This window comes from Myodes glareolus, chromosome 1 (assembly GCF_982192425.1).
Source record: "Myodes glareolus chromosome 1, mMyoGla1.1, whole genome shotgun sequence".
NCBI classification, from domain to species: Eukaryota; Metazoa; Chordata; class Mammalia; order Rodentia; family Cricetidae; genus Myodes; species Myodes glareolus.
In genome coordinates this window covers 70991718-71006086 of record NC_142026.1, presented here as the reverse complement: position 1 = coordinate 71006086, position 14369 = coordinate 70991718, and the positions used below count along the sequence as shown (strand labels likewise).

At 45.6% G+C, this 14369-nt stretch overlaps 1 protein-coding gene across 2 annotated transcripts in view; it reads left to right on the top strand.

Annotated features, from left to right (window-relative positions):
- Positions 1-14369, top strand: part of LOC125395562 (ubiquitin carboxyl-terminal hydrolase 29-like) — a 221556-nt gene that overhangs the window by 119105 nt on the left and 88082 nt on the right. Inside the window, exon 3 of one of the 2 annotated variants that reach the window (XR_015738602.1) lies at positions 6532-7117. The exons of the other annotated variant lie outside the window; for it this stretch is intronic. The gene's annotated coding sequence lies outside the window, so the exon portion shown is untranslated. Of the gene's footprint in view, positions 1-6531; positions 7118-14369 lie in introns of those variants that run through there. 2 annotated transcript variants of the gene reach the window in all.

Here is a 14369-nt window from a genome sequence, read left to right as displayed (position 1 = left end):
TGCAACAGATACTTGGAGAAAGGAACGATCGCTCTAGCCCAAATTTCTAGTACTTCAGAGCAAAGTTTCACATTTAGGAGGAGCCAGTGGTTGCTAGCGTACCAACCACCACCATTATAATTGCCATATCATTCAAATACAAATTCATATTTATTTTGCTCACTCCACCCCTGGAGATGCATAAGTGCTTTCTGAATATCCAAGGCATCCCTGAAAGGTGGGCGTGATAAAGGCTCTAAGTGTGAGACAGAGATGGGGGAGGGCAAGTAAGAGAGGGAGGGTTTGTCTGCCTTCTCCCTGACTTCCACGTCAGACCCAGAGTGGAATGCTACCGCACAGTAGCTTAATTCTTAGCTAAAACGTCCACACTTGGGAGAAGAATCCATGTCCTGGGTTGATGTGACGATTAAATGAACAAAGGAATCATGGCCACACATAAGCACAGTGAACAGAGCAGTCGCTGGGCAATATTTTAACGGAGTACAAGACAAATATTTGCTAAAAGTCCCACGATGAACAGCACGTTAGCATTTTAAATTAGAGTGGGTCTGGCAGCTCTACTGAGCTGTCTTAGAGTCCAAAGTGAAAACACTCATAGGGGTCAGTGTAAGTATGTTACTTTATTTCACTTGTTTAAGGTGCTGACGATGGAGCCCTGGGCCTTGACTGTGCATTCTAGGCAAGCATGCTGCCTACCATGGAGCCAGGACTCCAGCCCGTCACTGGGGGTTTGAAGCATGGGCTCTACCACTGAGTCACACCTCCATCTCTGACATCTTTTTTTAACAGTTACTATTTCCCTAGATATAAAGTTTGAAAATATTGTTGATGAGTTTGTTTTCATTAAAGCAAATAAGATAAAAATATAAGATAATTTGAGAGTTTCAATATATATTATTTTTTCACATTTTAAGGGGATTTTTTAAACTATTCAAATGTTAAAATTTAAAATATGGGAAAATTAGCAATTAAAACTTCCACAGAAACACACCTCAATGGACTCACATTCTCCTTTGCCTCAGGCTTTGGTGTGGTTTAGAATATACTGGATTTTATTTACATTCTCTCTGCTTTGCCCATATCTTATGGGTGAGATTTTTAAAATTAAATATTGCATCAAATATTATTTTATCTTTTCCTAAAAGTGGACTACAGTCAACGTGTCGTACAAAAGCACTCTGAACTTTCTTCCTTCGGACTGAAACAGTGTCTCCTTTGATCCTTGTCTCTGGAACCTCCACTCAGGTGTGGGCGATTTATCTTGATGGCTGACATTTCAGTGCCCTCTTATGTTTGCCTCTCCCTGACCCCAGCTCTGTTTTTTTAGGCTATGATCTATGAGCTGTAATGGGATAGTTGAAAACAAACAGCGGGGGGAACTGAAGAGAAAGGGATCCAATTAAAGAAAAGGTTAATTGTCAAGCTCAGGGGTAGGGGGGACAGAAAAGTTTTTCAGGGACATCAGGGAAGCCGTCATGGCTGTAGGGCAGAGGTCAAGGGATACGGTCTTTGCAATGAGAAAAACAGATAGTGACGGGCGATCATTAATCTTGGGGACCGATGTTCGGCAGTGTCCTTCCCTACCTTGTGCCGCGGTCACTGACAGAAGTCAAGTTCCAGTGAGAGGTGTGTGTGAGGAAAGTGACATGATCTGCTTAATTGCAGGTCTGCAGCTCACCCTGCGAGTGACAGGATATTGATGGGATCCGAGTGACCCTGGTCACCAGGATGTCACTCGGAAAGAATTGAAGAGGGGACTGACAACCGATCAAAATAATGATATCACCTAAGTCTGGTTGGTAAACCAATTAGTTTATTGGGGCAACTTCGAGAAGCAGGGTTGGCTCAAAGGCAGCTGCATCGCTGAACCTGCCTCGCCATACATGATAACTCACCAAAGCTGGGATCACGGAGTCTGTCGCATGGCTTGAGGCAGCTCAGCAGGTGGAAAAGTCTTTTACAAGCAGCTCGGCTGCGCTAAGCATCACTGGAATCTTCACGTAACCTCAGGGAGAGGGACACCTCAAGAGTCTTTATTTAGGTTTCAGGGACTCCTCCCTGAGCCTTGTGACTTGTTTCCTTCCCAGGTCTTAACACGCCTCCTTTAGAGCCTCACGTGTCCTGCCAGGTGTCAGGGGGAAATGTGGGCACAGCAATGGAAGACACGAGTGTAGTTCTGATCTGGAAACTCTGAACTCAGTGGGACTCCATAGAATAATGCTTCAGTCAGTGGTAGCCATGTGTCTAGTGGTATGCACCTCCAAGCCTAGGTTTGTATAAACTATCCCACCAGCTTGTGTATGTTCACTCCAATATGGTGCCGCGTCGAGTCTCCCCCAGGAAGGCTTTCCTAATGGGTAAAGGCCAAGCTTCATTCCTTTCTCCCTCTAAATAAGAAGCTGGGGGAAAGATATTTCCTCAAAATAAACAACAAGGGAGGGCACTGTTCTGCAGGTGCTCCTTTCTAGAGCGTGTTAATTTCACTAACTTCATAAAGTTGAGGATGCATCTTTGTGTGTACATGTTCATGGGTGTACATACATGTATATGGGTGCCTGTGACTCTAATACCAAAACTCTGGAGGCCAAGGTAGGAAAAGTGAGGCAGATTTGAGAAAAGTCTAGGTTACATCATGAACTATGTGGAAACAAAGGTTGCAAAGTAAGATCCTGTCTCAAAAAAGCGGGTGAGGGGTGGAGGAATGGCTCAGCAGCTAGTAGCGTCTTCTTCTCTTGCAGAGGACAAGAATTCAATTCCCAGAATCCCCATCAGGTGACTCACAGCTGCCTATAACTCCAGTTCCTGGGGATCCAATATCTCTGCTCTCTTTAGGCACTGTGGGCGTCAATAGTCTCTCTCTCTCTCTCTCTCTCTCTCTCTCTCTCTCTCTCTCTCTCACACACACACACACACACACACACACACACACACCATTATTCTGGAGCACATTGACTAGTACCCTTAATCCCATCACTTGGGAGGCTGAAACAGCGGGATTAGTGTGATCTAAGGTTTGCCTGAGGGATAAAAGTCATTTGTGGTCTTACCCACTGGCAAAGTCTGAATACTGTAATACTAACTTGAAAAGTAAGATGTGCCCACTGGTGCAGTAGTGGCATAAAGGTTATGGAGGTAACCAACTTTGGTTTTTTTTTAAGTTTTACTTTTATGATTTTGTTAGTTATGTGTCTGAGTTTGTGTGTGTGCTCATTCAGGCACACATGTGTATTCACACCTGTGTGTGTATATGCATGTATGTAATGCCCAAGGGAGCTAGAAGAGAGTAACAGTTCCTCGGGAGCTAGAGTTACAGATGGTTGTGACTTGCCTGACATGGGTGCTGGGATAACTGGGGTCTTCTGTAAGGATAGCAAGTGTGCTTAATCACCGAGTAATCTCTTCAGCCCCCAATCACTTTCTGAGTGAATGAGCTACATGGTGAATGCCCAACCAGCCTGGGATGCCAGAAAGATTGGTTATTATTATTCATTCTATTTACAGCTGGCAGCATTACACAATAAGTAAGACAATACAGATGCAGGAAGACTACACAAACCAAACACCCCGCGCCACCCAAGAGGGGGAGCCCCTGTGACGGAAGGACAGATTAGCAGGAGAAGGGTATAGACACATGTTTTAGATATAAATTGTTCGTGTTACAAGAGTTTCAAATGGAAATAAGGAACCAAAGAGACAGAAAAACTTTAAGTAAAAAGTCATGAAGAAGCATGCTAAGATTTTTTTTTTAATTACAGCTTTATTTAGTGTGTGTGTGTGTGTTGGGGTGTGTGAGGTGGGCATGTGGAGGTCACAGGACCACTTTCTGGAGTCTGTTCTCTACTTCTCCCAAGTGGGTCCCAGGGATCACACTTAGGTAATTCACCTTGGTGGCGAGCTCCTTTACCTGCTGGGCCATCTCCGGGTCCCAGTCTTTGTTGTTGCTGTTATTCTTGGTTTTGTTTATTTTTTAATGATCTAACTGGCACGATGGTGCATATTTATAATCTTATTGCTCAGGAGGTAAACAAACAGAACCACGATGTGACAAGCTAGGAGTCTTTAGCAAGGCCCGCTTGTTCAGTGTTCTCTGTGTCTAGCTTTAAAGATGAGTGTGGTTCTCATGACCTGCTTCAGGGAAGAAGAATGAGGAGAAAGCAAGAGAGGCCTCTGGCTTGCAGCTTTCCAGATGTTTTAAAATACAGTTGATATCATGTGGGGATGCCACATTTCAGGCTACATGGAGGCTTGATGATATATTATTTTAGTCAATCTGATTCTCTCTCTCTCTTTCTGTGTGTGGGGGTGGGGGTGGGGAAGGGGGTGTTTGCCTGTATCTGTGTCTCTCTCTGTCACAGTCTGTCTCTCTCACCCCTCCTGGGAGGGCCTTGTGTAGTGGCCACTGAATACAGATGACGAGAAACAGTGGGCTTTTTCAGTCTGAGAAAAATAATAACTGTGGCTGAGTTAATCTCAGGAATGAGACAGGCAGGTTTTGCTTTGAAAAGGAGCAAGGTCTTTGCAGAGCGGCTGTGGGGTTTCAGCTGGGAAGCAAGGCAGGCCTTCTCTGGTTACAGGATAATTTATGGAGTGGGGCCTTTGGGGTGAAGAGCTTGACTATGTGTGGGCTGAAGACCTGGGCAAGCCCAGCCATGTCCTGGGACGTGAGGAGATGAGGAATGGGTAGTGGTTTTCTTTCTTGAGACCAGGGTCGTATTTAAAAGTTCTTGGATGGACACAGGCATTTCAGAAAGAGGGAAAGCCAAACATAACTGGAGAAAATTCCAGAAAGGGAAGAATAACAAACTTCCACCACACAGAACTGGCTGCAATACTGAGCAGCTCACCCTTCCTGGACCCTAGATTACCTTTTAAAAGAGGACTAAGGCTTGCCTTGGTGGTGCAAGCCTGTCATCTGAGCCCTGGGGAGGTGGAGGCAGGAGGATCAAGGGTTCAAGGTCATCCTCTAATACCTATCACATCTGACACTAGCCTGAGCGTAAGAACTTGCTGCATGGAGGAAGGGAGAGAGGGGGAAGCAGGGAGGAGGTAAAGTAAATGAGAAGGGAGGAAGGAGGGAGGAAGGTTGAGTAGTTGGTTCAATGAGTAAAATGTTTGCCATGAAAACATATGGCCTGGGTTTGATCCCCAGAACTCACAAGAAAAAGCAGCATGAGCTTGTAATCTTAGCGCTGGGCAGGGGTGGACAGACGGAGGATCCCTGGGGCCCCTAGGACCATTCAATCTAGTCTACTCAGTGAGATACCCGGTCTCAGAAACTAAGGTGGACATCACCTGAGGAACTACACCTGAGGGAGCCCTCTGCATACACACACATGCACTCATGCATGCACACACACGCTCACGAGTAAATAAATGTAATTTTTTTTTAAAGATGGATGAGAGATATCCAACATCATTCTCTGGCCTCCACACGTGTAAGCTACCCCCACTTTCCAGCTCTGGGGAAAAAAAGTTAAATTTTAAAATTGTATGCATCATTTACCACGGTAAGGAAAAAATACAGATGTAATAGGAGCTATTGCTGGGAAGTCTGCAATCCCACCTTCCCCAGCCCCCACCAGGGGCTGGTTTGACGTCAGTAGATGTTTGTTTCCACTTAGGAACATTTACCTGCCTATGAGACATTCATTGGTCTAGCTTAGGCGGTTACCATGGAAACAGCAGCATGATTGGGAAAGGGGAGGGGGTCTGCAAGGGAGCCCGAAGGGCCTCTGAGGTTGGAATTTTCCAGGCTCTGAACTGTTACTGATGTTTGTTTTGTAATCAATGAACATCCCCAGTAATGAGATCAATTCTTCCTCTGCAAGAAAGACTCTTGGAATCGATGAGAACAAGATATGCAGCCCAGTCTTAGACTCCTTTATGAACCATGTTTTACCCGTGAATTCCTTTTAGATTGTCACTTACCTGTGGAGCTCATCACATAGATTTGGGGAGTTTTGTTTGTTTGGGGCGAATAGCCCGACAAAAAGCAAATTAGGGAATGTGATGATATTTTGTTTGTGATCTAACAAATAAAGCTTGCCTGAAGATCAGAGTGCGGAGCTAGCCACACTAGTTAACCATAGAGGCCAGGCAGTGGGGACACACACCTTTAATCCCAGCACTCGGGAGGCAGTGGTAGATGGATCTCTGTGAGTTCAAGGCTACCCTGGACTACACTAGATTGATTCAGTCTCAAAAAGAAACAGAGCCAAGCTGTGGTGGCTCACGTTTTTAATCCCAGTACTTGGAAGTTATTTGCCTTTAATCCCAACACTAGAGAGGTGGAGATAAGAAGGGATACGGCTGGTGGAGCTCAAGACATTCAGTCTGAGGATTCATAAAGACAGGATCTTGCCCCCTTCAGTCTGATTCCAGTAGAGGTAAAAGGTCTCTCTAGTGGCTGGCTCCTTTACTTCTCTGATCTTTCAGCATTTACTTGATATCTGACTTTGGGTTTTTGTTAAGACCAATTAGAATTCACGCTATAAGGGAGGAAACTTTGGGATGTTAATCTCAAGCTTATAGTTACAGGTTTCAGTCCATCATCGAGGGAAGTCAAAGCAGGATCTCAAGCAATTACATCCACGGCCGCATCCATCCATCAGGTTACATCCACGGCTGCATCCATCCACCAGGTTACATCCACGGCCGCATCCATCCACCAGGTTACATCCACGGCTGCATCCATCCATCAGGTTACATCCACGGCTGCATCCATCCATCAGGTTACATCCACGGCTGTATCCATCCATCAGGTTACATCCACGGCTGCATCCATCCATCAGGTTACGTCCACGACTGCATCCATCCATCAGGTTACGTCCACGGCTGCATCCATCCATCAGGTTACGTCCACGGTTAAGAGCAGAGAGAAGTGAATGCATATCCATGCTGCCTGCTGCATTTATCCAGCTTTCTCCAATCCTGCAGTTCAGGATCTGCTGCCTAGGGATTGGTGATGCTCACAGTGGGGTGGGTCTTCTATATCGAATAAGAATCATGACAGTCGTCTCGTAGACATGCCCACAGAGCAGCTGAGGCTGTCTTCCCAATTGATTGAGTTGTGGCAAGGTGACACTTAAAATTAAACCATTTCATTTTTTTCACTTTATTATTGTGTGTGTGTGTCTGTGTGCAGTGTGTGTGTGTTCCACAACACATGGAAAGCTCAAAGGACATCTTTGGGGAAATCAGTCCTCATCCTCCACCTCCCTTGTTTCTGTGGTGCTAAGCACCAGCAGTTAGCTGGCCTGCAAGCTTCCGGATGGTTTTATTACCCACTCACGTCTTACCAGGGGAGTGGTGGGCTTACAGATGTGCACTACTGCATCTGGATTTTTAAAATGTGACTTCCAGGGCTCCGACTCAAGTCCCTCAAGCTTGCAAGGCAAGCAATTTTATCCCCTGAGCCACCTGGCCGCCCAGATTCTTGTTTTTAAGGCAGATTTTTCTCCACTTGCTTTCCCTGAGTGAAAAGAAAGAAAATCCTGTGAAATTTGAGTCAAACACAATTTGTGGCTAATTGCTTATGAGTTGATCCATTTAGCTGTAATTCTAGCTGTAGGCCAAAATATACTTAAAAGAGAAGGGATTAGGGCTGCAAAGATGATTTAGTCACTAAGCTACTTGTCACACAATATGAAGACCTCAGATTGATCCCCAGCGATCCCAATTGTTTTTAAAAGCTGTGTGTGGTGGCACATGCTTATCATCTCAGTGATGGGGAAGTGGGGACTGAGGAGTCCCCATGGCTTCTAACCAGGCAGCCTAGGTTACCTGAGTGAGCTCCAGGCTAGTGAGACAACTTGTCTCACACACCAGAGCTGGAGCTGGAGAGACGGCTCAGCAGTTAAGGCTCCACGCTCTTGTGAAGGACCTGAGTTGGGTTGCCGCTTCCATTCACCAATGTCAGGCCGCTCACAACCATCTGCAATTCCAGCTTCCAGGGACTGAATGCCACTTCTGACCTTCTTGGGTACCCACACCCACTCATGTGCGTGCACACACACATGCACGCGTATGTGCATGTACACACACTTACACACACACACACAGAAGAATTGTTCAGTTCTTTATGTATCAGTTAGCAACTGTTGCATAACAGATCATCCGGACTGAGTGACTTGGAATGTCACATTTGGGTTCAGTTTCCATGGGTCTTCTGAGGCTGTGACCAACTCCATTAGCCTGGCTGTGCTCACTCCTGGAACTCAGAGTTCTCACCATGAGATTAGAGATTCTGCCTTTTCTTCTTCTATGTTCGGGGGAGGAGGGTCACATGTATGTCCCACCCAGGTGTGGAAGTCTGTTCTCTCACCTTGTGGGTCCTGAGGATCAAATTCAGGGCGTCAGGCTTTACTAAGGCAAGCCCCCTTAGTTGCTGAACCACCTGGCTGGCCCTTATTTCTTCAGATAGTGCCCTTCTCACCATTTGATTATATATAGCTCCATCCCACTAGAATGATATCTTATGAGGAAGACTTTGTCTGACCCTTGCATGACTCCTATGTAGAGCACAGTCCCTAGCACACAGTAGCGAAGACATTTGCTGATAGAGTCTACCGTCCTTTAGACACACAAAGAACTCCTCTGCTTGCCCAAGCCCGGGAAAGCTGGTATGGTGCCTGCTTTTACTTCCCTTTAATCCCAAATGCCCAGGGCAGTGTCTGGTACACAACTGGTGTTTGTTGCCTGACTTAACAAGTGACAGGTGACAACTGGTCATATTAACTATCGCTGAAGATGACAGTAGGTTGGTGCAAGCATCTCCCTGACACTCCATTCTACGATACGCCTTTACATTAACACAAACAATCACACTCTATATAGGTGGGTGTTTTGTCTGTTTGTATGTCCATGGACCGTATGCCTAGGGTGTCCTCACAGGTAGGAAGAGGGTGTCAGCTCCCCATGGAACTGGAGTTATAAATGGTCGCGAGCTGCCATGCAGGTGCTGGGAACTGAACTTGGATCATCTGGAAGAGCAGCAAGTGCTCTCAACTGCTGAGTCATCTCTCCAGCTTGTGTGTGTGTGTGTGTGTGTGTGTGTGTGTGTGTGTTTCACATGCACATGTCTGCATATGTGGAAGCCAGAGATCAGCCTCAAATTTCATTCTTCAGTACGCCAGCTCCATCTTGTTTCCCGAAGCAGCTTTCTTCATTGACTCGGAGCTCCTCAGGTAAGCTAGGCTGACTGGCCAGGGCCTCCCGAGATCTGTCAAGGGACTATAAGTGTGTGCCCAAGTGCCTGACTCTTTACTCTGGTATTTGGTACTGAACTTGGGGTCTCATCTGTATGGGGCAGCACTTTACCCATGGAGCCACTTCTGAGCCCACCTTTCTGTTTTAACAGGTATAAGAGATTGTACTTGCATTCTGGACATCTGGCCAGCAGCCTTGAGAATTTGTTCTAACCCCCACTCCCCACCCACCACCCCTGCCCCAGGAACCCTCCCTGGAAGTTAGATAATGCAGCCCCCCACCTTCAATTTTTTTCCTTTTATTGAAAATAAATTATTTTTCTCCAATAATATATCCTGATTATAGTTTCCTCTCCTTCCACTCCTCCCAGTTCCTCCCCACTTCTCCTCCCACACAAATCTACTCTCTTTCGGTCTCTCATTAGAAAACACACAGGCTTCTGAGGGATAATAATAAAACATATAAAATATAATAAGATAAGACAAAAATGAATACATGGGAATTGGACATAGACAGCCTAGGTCCCTGAGCTATCGATCTCAAGCTCTTCACCACCAAAGCAGTGTTAGGCAAGGATTCCATCTCGTGGAGTTTTACAGTGAAATCACATCACGGTTGGGCACTACCACAAGCTTTGCACCACCATTGCCCTAGCCATCTTACAGACAGGACATCACCGAAGATCAGAGGGTTTGTAGCTGGGCTGCTAGTCACATGTCTTTCAGCAGCCTGCAGAGTACCTCCCTGTGCCAGAGACACTAGAATGTAGGCACCAACTTGACTTCCCCATGTTCAGTGAGTTATGTGGGTGTTGTCTTCAGCAACAGGGACTTGCTGTCAGTCTGGAGAGCAACCTGTAGTCTTGGCAACAGCCTGGATGTTTGGGGATTCCTCTGGGAACCCTTTGGATGACAGCTATATTAGATATAACCCAATCCCAGTACTGGAATCTTCATTTGGTGACAAAAGATGGCCAGTTGGGGCTCTGTCTCCCCCATTATTTGGTGATTTCATTTAGATCGCCTTCATATATGTATATTTTGGGAAGCTTCTAATGTATTAGATTTCCATACTACCCCTCAAATGGTTCTTAATTTTAGCTGTCTGTTCCAGTATTCTCTCCTCTACTCTTGACCCTTCCCCTCTAGCACCCCCTTATCCATGCATAACTATCTATTTTATGTCCCTTTCCTAACAATATCTGTCTGCACGTCCTAGTCCTTTACTCTACACCTAACCTCTGTGGGTCTACAGATTGTAGATTGCTAATAGTTGCCTTAACCTGAAACTCCATCTTTCCAAATTTACTTAAAAAAAAATAAGATGTAATTTTTTTCATTTTTGTGTATGGATGTGTGTGTGTGTGTGTGTGTGTGTGTGTGAGAGAGAGAGAGAGAGAGAGAGAGAGAGAGAGAGAGAGTTTATGTGCAACACATTTGTGCAGGTGTCTCAGAGGCCTGAGGGCATTAGGCTCACTGGAACTGCAGTTAGAGGCAGTTATGAGCCTGTCTGATATGGGTGTTGGGAATCAAACCTGGGTCCTCTGCAAAGGAAGCAAGTCCTATTAACCATTAAGACTCCTCTCCAGTCCCCAAAGCTGTTCTTTGTCAGAATATTTTATCACAGCAACAGAAATGAAACCAGAATGTCCGCTCAATGTTCACATCTTGTGTGGTTGTATACATATGTGTGTATATGCATATATGTGTGTATTCATTAACTAGGTTCCATATAAGAAAAAAAAATATTTGCCTGAGTCTAGTTGCTTAACATGTTAGCTTCCAGTTTTCTCTCTCTTCTCCAGTCTTCTCGATTATTTAAATAGGTGCATAAGTGAGGAGCGCACATGACACACATGTGGGTGGATGGTGAATGCACAGGTAGGCACACGTTTATGTGTGTCTATGTACGTGTACACTTGCAAAGGCCAGAGTGTCAGTTTCCTCAGCTATGTTGTGATTTTTGACATAGGGTCTCCTGTCTTCCAGGCTGCCTTCAAACTCCATATGTAGCTGGGGATGACCTCAAACTCTCAATCCTTTCACCTCTGCCTCGCAAGTGTTTGGATCACTGGCATGAACCACCACATCTAGTTTATGTGGTGCTGGGATCAAACCCAGGACTTTGGACATGTTTCCTAAACACGCTACCAACCGAGCAACACCCTTATTCCAATTTTTAGCCTTCAAGGCTCAGGTCCAACTGTGTCATTCTACAAAGATTCTGTCAGGAGAAAACACAGAAGGTGTGCATGAACCACAGATGGCAGATGATAGCCTAAAGAGTCTAGTCCTCCCCCTCCTTGGCCAGGTTGGTTCGATGGTGGTAGCTTAATCACAGGTCTCTCCTTAAGGCTTTTTTGTTGCTTAGCAACCCAAGCAAGCTCAATCTGTTGCCATAGAAACTTTTGCTAGGATGAGGAAATGAAGGTGCCTCAAAACCAGCAAATCTTAGAGGATGGAATATTCTAGAATTTTGTATTAGACTGAGTGTGTATTTAAAGAATTAGCCTGGAGTCCACCAGTTCACTTCTCACTCAAAATTTGTGAATAAATAAAACTCTGACTCTTGAGCAGATGTTCCATGCCTCATATGTCACAGCTGAAATTCAGTGATGGGATTTGCTTTTATTGCTTTTGGTTTTTTTGAGACAGGGTTTCACTGTGTAGCCCTGGCTGTCCTGAAACCTACTCTGTAGAGCAGGCTGGCCTTTAACTCGCAGAGATCCGCCTGCCTCTACCACCCAAGTGCTGGGAATAAAGATGTGTGCCACCACCTCCCAACTGTCCCAAGTACTTTTATCACAGCAATGGGGAAAGCAATTCATACATTTTCTTTCTTCAAACTTTCAAATATAAATGAAAAATTCAAGAAATGAGCAAACCTTTTTATTTTGAGATTTCATGTCCTACATTGTTGCAAGCTATATCTCGTGCCTTCTGGCTACAGCCTTCTTAGGATGTGTGCCATTCTTTGGTCTGTTGTAAGCAAACAGTATGTGTGACCCAGCTGTCAGTCACTTGCTAACTGTCTCAGCACCAGAGGGAATGTTATGGCACCTGCTATGTGACTTGAGTACCTAGGGAGACTGGAACAGACCCGCACCCCAGACAGGACACTGACAGCAGAATGGATTCCACCCACTTCAGGCTCAGAGAACGAGCGGGTTTATTGAGCTTTGCTGACAGGAATATGAGTGACCGACCCAAAGGTGACGGCATCACTGTAAGTCCCACCCCAGCTTGAGTGTTGATTCACAGACGCTACATCCTTCAAGTTCCTCAGTTTGTAGACAGCTGAACAGGAGAGAGACCTTCTCGGTGGCCTTCGCTGCTTTTCCAACCTTGATGGGTGAGATCTTGTAAATGTGTCAGCCTTTTGAGGTTCCCGAACTCCCCAACTTTCATTGGTTTCTTGAGTCTTCATGAGGCTTATTCTGAGGAAGAAATTTTTTAATAATTTATTTATTTTTATTTTATGAGCATTGGTATATGTCTGTGTGAAAGTGTCAGATCCCCTGGAACTAGAGTTACAGACAGTTGTGAGCTGCCATGTCAGTGATAGAAATTGAACCCCGGGCCCCCTGGAAGAACAACCAGTGCTCTTAACCACTGAACCATCTCTCCAGCCCCCCAGGAAGTAATTTCAAATTTGGAGGAAAGAGCTACACATGACATCAAAGACTTAGCTTCAGTAACCCTTATTTTACTTAAGAACAGGCATAAAATAAGAGCGCTGTATCAGTGTTGACTAACTAGATGTATTCACAAGCTTGAAGACATTGAGGTTGGATACTTGCTCTGAACCCTAGAAGGGAGAGCATCATAAAATTGCCTCTCCTTAAGATTTGAAATCCATAGGAAAAGGTGGAGGTGTGGAGGTGCCAGGCGTTCGTGGAGGCCCTTAAAGGGACAGCCACTACTTACCTCCTGATCAAAGGATCAGATTCTGAGTTCTACCTCCGGCCCTGGGTGGAGACACATTCTAAATTGTCCCAAACTGTATGTTCTTTTGTCCCCTCCCCTAAGAGTTAATTCAGTCATGTGTGGTGGTGCGTGCCCTTAATCCCAGCACCTGGGAGGCAGAAGCGGGTGAATCCCTGTGAGTCGAGGTCAGCTAGGGCTGTGTAGAGAGATGCTGTCTCAGAAGTGTTAACCCAACTGGGCCTGCCAGTCCCCTGGCCAGGTGACAATCCCTTCCCCAGGAAAACCAGTTCACTTGAAGACCTGCTGAAAAGATACAGGATTAATTGTTCCCTATCATAGCCCCTCCACTGGTGAGACTGTGGACTGATCTTATTGCTAAGCCTACTTGCCTTTTAACTTTTCCCTTCCCCAGTCTCTGTCTCTTCTTTGTATGATAACTCAAATCCTAAACGGGACTGCTCTGGCACTCTGGACTTTCTCATTGCTTCTGAGTCACCCCATCTCGCCCCACAGTGCCCCCAGATGCTTGCAGACCTCAGTTGCTGACTCTGCCAGCTTTTTGGACCCTAATTTAAAGATTTGCTTATATATTAAGTATGCAGTGTTCTGGTTACATGTGTGCTCGCATGCTAGAAGAGGACATCACATCTCATTGTAAATGGTGTGGGCCTCCATGTGAGTATTGGGAATTGAACTGAGGACCTCTGGAAGAGCATCCAGTGCTCCTAACTGCTGAGCCATCTCTCCAGCCCATGGACTCTGACTTAAAAGCCTGGCTTTCTCTCTTCCTCTTCTCCATCTCTTTCCTTCTGGCAGATGCTGAGGTCTACAGCTTGCCTACCCCTAGTTTCTCAAAGTTTTCCTTCTTTCATCCTCTTTTTTTCTTTCTAATTCTTTTATCAAGGAAACTGAGAACCCACAAATGGGAACCCCACTTCTCCAGCAACAGTGTCACTTCAGATGAGATGTGAGGTAGGAAGGTGAAATTTCTCAACATCCATGTATGCTTTAAGCTCTGAAAGTCCTTATTAAAAGGCCCCAAATGCTCTGCTTGGACCACTGGCAGGTGGTGGCAGACTGGAACACATTCTGTCCCCCTTCTCTTGCCCCCACTTCCTTCTGCCCATAACTACGATCTCTGAAGGAGATTTAGCAACCCTGTGCCCTTAGCAACAGATGCAGGCCCAGACCATCACCATGGAAACTGCATCAGGACCGCATAAAGGTGGGAGGAGC